This window comes from Toxorhynchites rutilus, unplaced genomic scaffold (assembly GCF_029784135.1).
Source record: "Toxorhynchites rutilus septentrionalis strain SRP unplaced genomic scaffold, ASM2978413v1 HiC_scaffold_8, whole genome shotgun sequence".
Classification (NCBI taxonomy): Eukaryota; Metazoa; Arthropoda; class Insecta; order Diptera; family Culicidae; genus Toxorhynchites; species Toxorhynchites rutilus.
The window spans coordinates 4,609-14,459 of NW_026600146.1; the positions used below are offsets into that span (position 1 = coordinate 4,609).

General features: G+C 39.0%; 1 long non-coding RNA gene across 1 annotated transcript; it reads right to left on the reverse strand.

The window, feature by feature from the left end:
* Window positions 1–275: 275 nt before the first annotated feature.
* LOC129782448 (uncharacterized) lies at window positions 276–1,471 on the reverse strand. The gene is made up of 4 exons (XR_008744585.1): window positions 1,308–1,471; window positions 1,136–1,250; window positions 782–1,075; window positions 276–722 (listed from the first exon to the last, which is right to left on the reverse strand). It is a non-coding gene; the product is annotated as an uncharacterized LOC129782448 (long non-coding RNA).
* Between the last annotated feature and the right edge of the window lie 8,380 nt (window positions 1,472–9,851).

Genomic DNA, 9,851 nt, shown 5'->3' on the forward strand with positions numbered 1-9,851 from the left:
ATAACCCGGACATTGTTTACCACACTTTTCTCCGAGATGGAGATAGACTTCATAAATGGTACTTTTCTGTAGCCAATCGAAGGATTGCAAACCTCAGAAAAATCAAGGTATATGCTCACGTCATTTCCATAGCAGCAGCTACGATGACCGACATCAAATGCGCCATGATCTTAATGGTACGAGGAAATATAGGATGATGAATTCCAAAGTTAAACCTTCTTTCTGCCTTATATGTATCAGCCATTCCATGTCGAATCGATATAGTGGTTCTCCGATTTTCGTGGAAAGTGGTAGATTTGTTCTTTATTGTAAAATATTAGACCCGTCTTTTCTTGTTTTTTTTATTAGGGCTGTGTGGTATACGTTGCAAATCGTGAATATTGTCACCGGATTAAGGGCATTGTAGTGATGTAGAACGTTGAACTTTTGACTAGTCTGAAATCGATCCACCGCCGCAACAATAAGAAATTGCTCACCGTGCAATTTTTCGAAATGACTGGTATACTCATCGGCAGTGCGGAAATACTCTCGGCATACAAAGCAGCAGCGCAAAGAGGGGTCCAAATTGTGTTTCAGCATACGTTCCACCGTAGCCACATAACGAATTTCTGATAGAATTCGATTCGCCACTACCATCTCTTTAATTTCCTTCAAAACTTTGTCGTTTTGTAAAATTGCATCCAGCATACGCAGGAATTTGTTTTACTTTTTGGAAGTCAACTCTGAAAAATCAACAAATATAATCATTCTTTAGCGGAATAAATATATCAAACCGACCTACCAGCGTGATTGTTCTGTTCGTGCTGCTCCAGTAGGTTTCGCAACCGCTCCATGTTGAATTTAAAATGATTTGATCGATTACCATTGGCATGCTGTTGGATTGGCTCATTACGTGTTATCAAATCGTGGTTCATCAGCACCCAGCCCAACTCGTCCATTTTGACACGAGTGTTGCGGCGCAGTTTTATCTCTTCGAAAAGTTTCTCGCGTAGTTTCCGTTTGATGATGCCTCCGTCCTTGATCAGATTGTGTCGATAAATTCGTACCACGTACGATTCTATTTCATGCTTTTGCCCTAGTGATAAAACAAAAAAAAATTAACACTCTCTTTTAAATGCTCAATAAAACCACATACGATTAAAACGCTGCTTGCTTGGAAAGAAAAAAGCATTGATTGCGCGGCTAGAAGGTAAAATATACTCAAAACATCCTTCTGCACTGCTTTTAATTCGACCGCTGATTGTAGATATCTGAAAACGTAGAAGCAATTATGAGAAATTGTTATACGAAAAAATCCACAAAATTACCTGCCTACAGTAAGGCGTGAGCAGCTATTTTGCCAACGAATGCATTTGACACCAAAAGATATGATTTGTTTTGTAAACAAAATTGTTTTTTCACGAGCAATGGCCGAACAGCAATTTTGACATTGCGGTCCACCTATAGTATAACGCCTTGGTAACGCAATACATGCACTGTATGTCAAAATGAAAATGGTACAAAAGTAGGCCGGCTTCTATTTTCCCACTCTGATTTCGATCCAAGTAGTCTACTTGGTAGGTGCACACAACATTACTCGTCACTGCTGTTTGAAATTGCAATAGAGAAGCAAGAAGAAATTTCACTCAGCACCAAGATGAACCGAACGAACGTTACATCCCGGATTCCGACTGGCTTGAGGGTTCCGAGAGGCTATCGGGCCACCCAAGCAAATGGAGGTAGAGCGGAATCGGGAGGGAAAGTTCGTTTTCCACCCAAGGTGAGTAAAATCGTGTTAGAGTGCGTAGCAGCGCTAATGAAATCTTATTTTCTTACAGACAATTCCAACCAAGAACGAGATATATCCTGAAGAGGGCATGATCGAGGACGAAGATTTTCCGCCGCTGTTCCATGATGACATCGAGGATACTGGAGATGACGTGTACGACTGGGAGCCGATAGACATTTCCGAGGTCGACGAGACATATTTTCGGAAGATGAAGGCTGAATCGGAGCTTCAAAAAATGATGGCGGAAAACACCAGATTGCGGCAGGAGAATCAACGGCTTAAAACAGCAGCGAAAGGGGTAAGACTTTTTAAGTATTGTTGTTTTAAAATGCTACTAGTTGTTGCAGAAGAAGTGGCGCAGTCGCTCTTTATTTAAATCTTTTATTATACACGTAATTAGGAAGCGTTCAGTGTTTTTGTTTGTTATCTTCAAATTTTGTTATTTCAAGTTGTTCCGTTGTATTTATTGCATTTGTTCTGTTGTTGTCTTCATTTGTTTTGTTGAGTTTAGTTGCGTTGTACTATTCCGTGTTGTAGAATTTATTGTTATGCTGTGAGTTTTGTTTGATATATTTTTGATGTTTTAGTTTTTCTGTAATATTTGGATGTTTCTCAGTAGTATTTAGATTTATTTTATTTATACCGTTATTGTTTTCCGTATTCTGTTGGATTTTCTTATGTTACTTTGAGTTTCAGAGTTGTTATTTTTTTACACTACTGATTTTTCTATTATTTGATTGTTCTATTGTTTTCCGCTGTAGATATTATTAATATTTTTTTCTTTCTTACATTGCATCAAATACATGAGAGCTATCGAGGGGAATCTTCTGGCCTTGGCCTGACTTGCTAGCCTACAACACTGAGAAATGGCTATGAGTAGGTGACACAAGGAGTGACGTGAGTTCATTTTCCAAATTAAAAAAATACAAATTTGTGTTAATATGTTTTATTTCCCATAGGTGATAGATCAAACCGAGGAAATTCATAGAGATGGGGCCAAGTCACGATTTAGCTTTAATATTTTTTTTAACAATTTTTGTTGTAAAATAAAATAAAATTAATTAATTTACAATAAACTAATTTAATGTATATTCTAAAACCGAGTTGTTACTATTTTTTCACTGATGCAATCGAACTCCCTTTAAAAAAATTTCAAACTTAGACTCAAGTGTTAGGAAAATTTTAAAATTGACGATGACTCCATGTTTCCGGGAGGCTTTAAGTGCATACGATTTTTCAACATAAAGCTAGACTCTCTTTTCATTCCGCCATGGTTTAGGTTTAGGAGCCCTTCGACGAATAATGGATTCTGGGATGGGTTTCGTTTGAGCGCGAAGTGCGCATTCATGGACCAAACGAGAAAATAGTTTAGGTTCCTCCATAGAAGAATTGATTAACCATCTCCGGAATTGATGGCTAGATCAGTGATGTCCACATAAATATATTGTTAGTTTTATTTCTAATCAATGTGTCGCAACTACTGCGACAAACCCCCACTAAATTTCTCAGTGTATAAACACGGACTTACATCCCTGCAGCAAAACAGTGAAATGCTGGCAGTTTGGATACATGCAAGAAGAATGATAAATAGAATTGAAGCAAGGATGGAAATTATGCGACCATGATTCGATCCATGATTAATCGCAAACTGCACAGATCGCGATCTGTACAAGTTGCGATCAACTATTACTCCTCTCCCTTCCCAACAGAATGATGTTCTCTTGATTACTCTGAGTCTATTAATAGATCGCATCAAAGGATCTAGATTGAAGAAACGAAAGACTCTTTCCACTCGGTTTGTGTGCAAATCGCAGCAGTAATTTGCTCCACGGAGGCAAGTGTTTCTACAGTATACGATTCGCAGTATCTCGCCTCTCCGCTCAGTTTAGCTCGCCACAACCCGAATGTTACCGAATGTAAAATTAACTCTCCGAGTGCGTCTTTGCAGGCGAGACGGGAGACCGGTGTAAAGCAAAACTGCACTCGTCATCAGCCACTCGTTTCGGACACTGAAAACCAGAGCGGTGATGCTCAGATCATAAATGTTCGTCAGTAGTAAACAGTCCGAACAATACAACTACAAATACAAATTTGGATACAAATCTTGATGGATAAGTGATCACTACCTTTGGGATCTCAAAACACATTCCACTTGCTATCTAATGATACTAAATTCAAGCAGAAGGAGTGGCCAAGAGCACGTCTTTTAGCAGGAAGTTTAGTGACAAGTGTTGGTGGTATGTTTTATGGAAGGATAATTCTAAAAACGAATGGCGCTTACTGATCCCCAATCTATATAAATAAAAATGTAAGGCAAAATCTGTTGATAAGCGGAAAACCCGAAGAAGGGATGGTCCGATTTTAGCCTCCTGTATTTTGTTGTATTCGTCTCTTCCCGTAGATCAATATAGTGTAGAGAAAAATCGGAAAATTTTCGGAAAATCCTAAAGGAAGGTCGGAAAATTCGGAAAAATGAATTCCCACATGTTCGAAAATTACATCATCATAAGCGTTGTTAGTCCATTCAATATTTGCGATATCGAAATTGATCTTTGTTCGTAAGTGGGAATGCATTTTCAGGCGAAATAACGCATTTTCATATCATATATCTATAAATAAAAATGGAAGGCCAAATGTGTTGGTAAGCGCAAAACCCGAGGAAGGAATGGTTCAATTTCAGTCATCTATATTTCGTTGTATTCGTCTCTTCCCGTAGATCAATATAGCGGAGAGAAAAATCGGAAAATTCGGAAAATTGAATTCCCATATGTTATACAATTAACTAAGCGTTGCTAGTCCATTTGATGTTGGTGCTAACGAAATTGTTTTTTGTTCGAAAGATGAAAAGGATTTTCAGATGGAATAACGCATTCCTGTATCTTCTATCTATATAAACAAAAATGGAAGGCCAAATGTGTTGGTTTGCCCTAAACCCGAGGAAGGAATGGTCCGATTTGAGCAGTCTTTATTCTGTAATATTCTCTGTATCAAACATGTATTTCATGCAACGGAGAAACATGTTATTTCCAAATGCTTGAAGAATCTTGAGCGAGAATTGTGTCTGAAAATAACTTTATATATATTTTTGTAGAAGTACTAAACAATTTATAGTAAAAGGAAATTGTAAAGGGTCAAAGGGTAATCAATCAATGAAGAGTTCAGTGATTGCACTCAACGTTCACTTAGTAAGAAAACGTGGATGTTTGAAAGTATTCAAATCAAAAAATCTATTTTGGGCGGGACGAAGTTCGTCGCGTCAGCTAGTAGTTGGAATAAAACTGGATGTGAAAAGAAGCTCGATATACAGGAAAAATATATCCCTACGAATAGCCGTCGCTGTCGCCGTTGATGCAACTGTCTGCTGTACCGACGTTTGTGACGGCGGTGACTGAACCGTAGATGTGGTAGTCACTGGGGGCCGACAAAAAAGCCGTTGCACCACTTGTACTACCACCACTGGTGGCCACTTTCGTGATATATGTTAGCGGCAATTGCTTGCTTGCCCGCTGTTGAGTTTGATCCTGTAAATTAAAAAATAACTTAGATCTAGGAATCATAGCGCACCACTATCAAACATACCAGAGGCTGCACTTAGAACATGTAGCTTTCTGTCAGGCGTTTGAATCAGTTGTTGCCCAGGGTTCAGACCACGAACGCTAACCTTCCCATCCTTCCCATCACGAATGATTTGCACTTTTTGTGGACCATCTGGTTTGGCGGGCGCGGGAGATTGCTGCCTTTGGTTCGGCTGGGAAGTTGATGCAGAAGCAGACCGTGAAGATTGAGTTATGTTCTGTTGAATAATCTTCGTTGTACCGTCCGGTTCTTTCACAATAATACAACGCTGAACAATGGACTGTTTCGGTGGGTTTGCACCATCTATTCGGAGTAAAATTATAACGATTAACCAGTCGACTCAAAGGCCATTTTTTCCGGTTCCGATTACCTTGTTGCTGTTTGAGTTCCATCGCACGCTTTTGATTGTGTGCTGCCCTCTCTAGCCGAAGTTGTTGTACCATTTGTTAGTTTATTTCCTCCCTCGAGGCCTTACTAGAGATTATGGCCGATTTGTTCGCCAAACTGGAACCTGGGGCACTATTACCATTGCTGGTCGGTGTTGATGAGTTCGACAAATCGCCAGATGACGATGTGATGTTACGGGTTGGTGGAAGCTTTCCTGTGCTAGTTCGAGTTATTGGTAGGACCTGGGCTGCAGTCAGTTTCTCCTGTTTTGACGTAGGACTACGTCTTTCATTTCTATACCGGGGTGTAAAATCAAAGTTTCGAAAACGAAAGCGTTACGCCGGAGACCGAGATTTTGAGCGTTAATAGCTCCTAAACAACTGAACGAAATGGAATGATAAACACTTCATTCGAAAGATAAAATATCTACGCGTTCTATACTTGTTACTTTTTGATCCAAAAACTTGTTTCAATAGTCTTAAAATTGCTTTCAAAACAGGCTATTGAAATCACCAATCGGTATATAAGCGAGCGCCGCTCGGAAATCCACTCAGTTCTAATTGAACAGCGATTGGAGCATGTTGTCGCTGTTGTGGTGAAGCTCTTCGTTTATCATGAAAGCGCTGATGAACGGTGTCACCAAGAGCCTGTTTGTGCACCCTAGGCCAGAAGGGAATCCATCAGGAGGAGAGTGATGCCACAAACGGTTCCCCGGGAAGACATCGCTACACACACATACACGCACGGAATTCTTTCCGTTTGGATGCCATTCAGCATCGAGAAAGTTCCGGAAAATAATCTGCCAGTTCCTCTGGGAATTTAAAAATACATTCATGTGAAAGAGTTTATTTGAATGTTTTCTATCCATGTAACACTGTGACCAAATACATTTGGTTTTGTGGTTTTTCAATCAATCGCAATTAACAGGATAGCTTCTGAAGATTATTCTTCCCCATCAGTAGGATATTTCCGTATCCAATATTGGATGCATAAAACCTTGTGCCTCCAACGTAACGCTCTCGTTTTCGAAGTCTCCCAAATATTCATTTATTCATTCATTCAGAATGGATTTAGATTCAACTTCAAACAAATGATCTCCAAATCAACGATAGTCCTACGTCACCCTTGCGGTTATACCATAGATATAACCCACTTCCTGTTTTTCACCATAAAGTTTGATCTCCCATAGCTCCAACTTGTCAAAGTTCAATTTTATATTTCTAAAACAGAAACACATCACTTGTTTTCAATTTTCATCGAAATCACAACAAATCATGTAACGCAATACATGCACTGTATGTCAAAATGAAAATGGTACAAAAGTAGGCCGGCTTCTATTTTCCCACTCTGATTTCGATCCAAGTAGTCTACTTGGTAGGTGCACACAACATTACTCGTCACTGCTGTTTGAAATTGCAATAGAGAAGCAAGAAGAAATTTCACTCAGCACCAAGATGAACCGAACGAACGTTACATCCCGGATTCCGACTGGCTTGAGGGTTCCGAGAGGCTATCGGGCCACCCAAGCAAATGGAGGTAGAGCGGAATCGGGAGGGAAAGTTCGTTTTCCACCCAAGGTGAGTAAAATCGTGTTAGAGTGCGTAGCAGCGCTAATGAAATCTTATTTTCTTACAGACAATTCCAACCAAGAACGAGATATATCCTGAAGAGGGCATGATCGAGGACGAAGATTTTCCGCCGCTGTTCCATGATGACATCGAGGATACTGGAGATGACGTGTACGACTGGGAGCCGATAGACATTTCCGAGGTCGACGAGATATATTTTCGGAAGATGAAGGCTGAATCGGAGCTTCAAAAAATGATGGCGGAAAACACCAGATTGCGGCAGGAGAATCAACGGCTTAAAACAGCAGCGAAAGGGGTAAGACTTTTTAAGTATTGTTGTTTTAAAATGCTACTAGTTGTTGCAGGAGAAGTGGCGCAGTCGCTCTTTATTTAAATCTTTTATTATACACGTAATTAGGAAGCGTTCAGTGTTTTTGTTTGTTATCTTCAAATTTTGTTATTTCAAGTTGTTCCGTTGTATTTATTGCATTTGTTCTGTTGTTGTCTTCATTTGTTTTGTTGAGTTTAGTTGCGTTGTACTATTCCGTGTTGTAGAATTTATTGTTATGCTGTGAGTTTTGTTTGATATATTTTTGATGTTTTAGTTTTTCTGTAATATTTGGATGTTTCTCAGTAGTATTTAGATTTATTTTATTTATACCGTTATTGTTTTCCGTATTCTGTTGGATTTTCTTATGTTACTTTGAGTTTCAGAGTTGTTATATTTTTACACTACTGATTTTTCTATTATTTGATTGTTCTATTGTTTTCCGCTGTAGATATTATTAATATTTTTTTCTCTCTTACATTGCATCAAATACATGAGAGCTATCGAGGGGAATCTTCTGGCCTTGGCCTGACTTGCTAGCCTACAACACTGAGAAATGGCTATGAGTAGGTGACACAAGGAGTGACGTGAGTTCATTTTCCAAATTAAAAAAATACAAATTTGTGTTAATATGTTTTATTTCCCATAGGTGATAGATCAAACCGAGGAAATTCATAGAGATCACGCCAAGTCACGATTTAGCTTTAATATTTTTTTTAACAATTTTTGTTGTAAAATAAAATAAAACAAATTAATTTACAATAAACTAATTTAATGTATATTCTAAAACCGAGTTGTTACTATTTTTTCACTGATGCAATCGAACTCCCTTTAAAAAAATTTCAAACTTAGACTCAAGTGTTAGGAAAATTTTAAAATTGACGATGACTCCATGTTTCCGGGAGGCTTTAAGTGCATACGATTTTTCAACATAAAGCTAGACTCTCTTTTCATTCCGCCATGGTTTAGGTTTAGGAGCCCTTCGACGAATAATGGATTCTGGGATGGGTTTCGTTTGAGCGCGACGTGCGCATTCATGGACCAAACGAGAAAATAGTTTAGGTTCCTCCATAGAAGAATTGATTAACCATCTCCGGAATTGATGGCTAGATCAGTGATGTCCACATAAATATATTGTTGGTTTTATTTCTAATCAATGTGTCGCAACTACTGCGACAAACCCCCACTAAATTTCTCAGTGTATAAACACGGACTTACATCCCTGCAGCAAAACAGTGAAATGCTGGCAGTTTGGATACATGCAAGAAGAATGATAAATAGAATTGAAGCAAGGATGGAAATTATGCGACCATGATTCGATCCATGATTAATCGCAAACTGCACAGATCGCGATCTGTACAAGTTGCGATCAACTATTACTCCTCTCCCTTCCCAACAGAATGATGTTCTCTTGATTACTCTGAGTCTATTAATAGATCGCATCAACGGATCTAGATAGAAGAAACGAAAGACTCTTTCCACTCGGTTTGTGTGCAAATCGCAGCAGTAATTTGCTCCACGGAGGCAAGTGTTTCTACAGTATAACGATTCGCAGTATCTCGCCTCTCCGCTCAGTTTAGCTCGCCACAACCCGAATGTTACCGAATGTAAAATTAACTCTCCGAGTGCGTCTTTGCAGGCGAGACGGGAGACCGGTGTAAAGCAAAACTGCACTCGTCATCAGCCACTCGTTTCGCACACTGAAAACCAGAGCGATGTGATGCTCAGATCATAAATGTTCGTCAGTAGTAAACAGTCCGAACAATACAACTACAAATACAAATTTGGATACAAATCTTGATGGATAAGTGATCACTACCTTTGGGATCTCAAAACACATTCCACTTGCTATCTAATGATACTAAATTCAAGCAGAGGGAGTGGCCAAGAGCACGTCTTTTAGCAGGAAGTTTAGTGACAAGTGTTGGTGTTATGTTTTATGGAAGGATAGTTCTAAAAACGAATGGCGCTTACTGATCCCCAATCTATATAAATAAAAATGTAAGGCAAAATCTGTTGATAAGCGGAAAACCCGAAGAAGGGATGGTCCGATTTTAGCCTCCTGTATTTTGTTGTATTCGTCTCTTCCCGTAGATCAATATAGTGTAGAGAAAAATCGGAAAATTTTCGGAAAATCCTAAAGGAAGGTCGGAAAATTCGGAAAAATGAATTCCCACATGTTCGAAAATTACATCATCATAAGCGTTGTTAGTCCATTCAATAT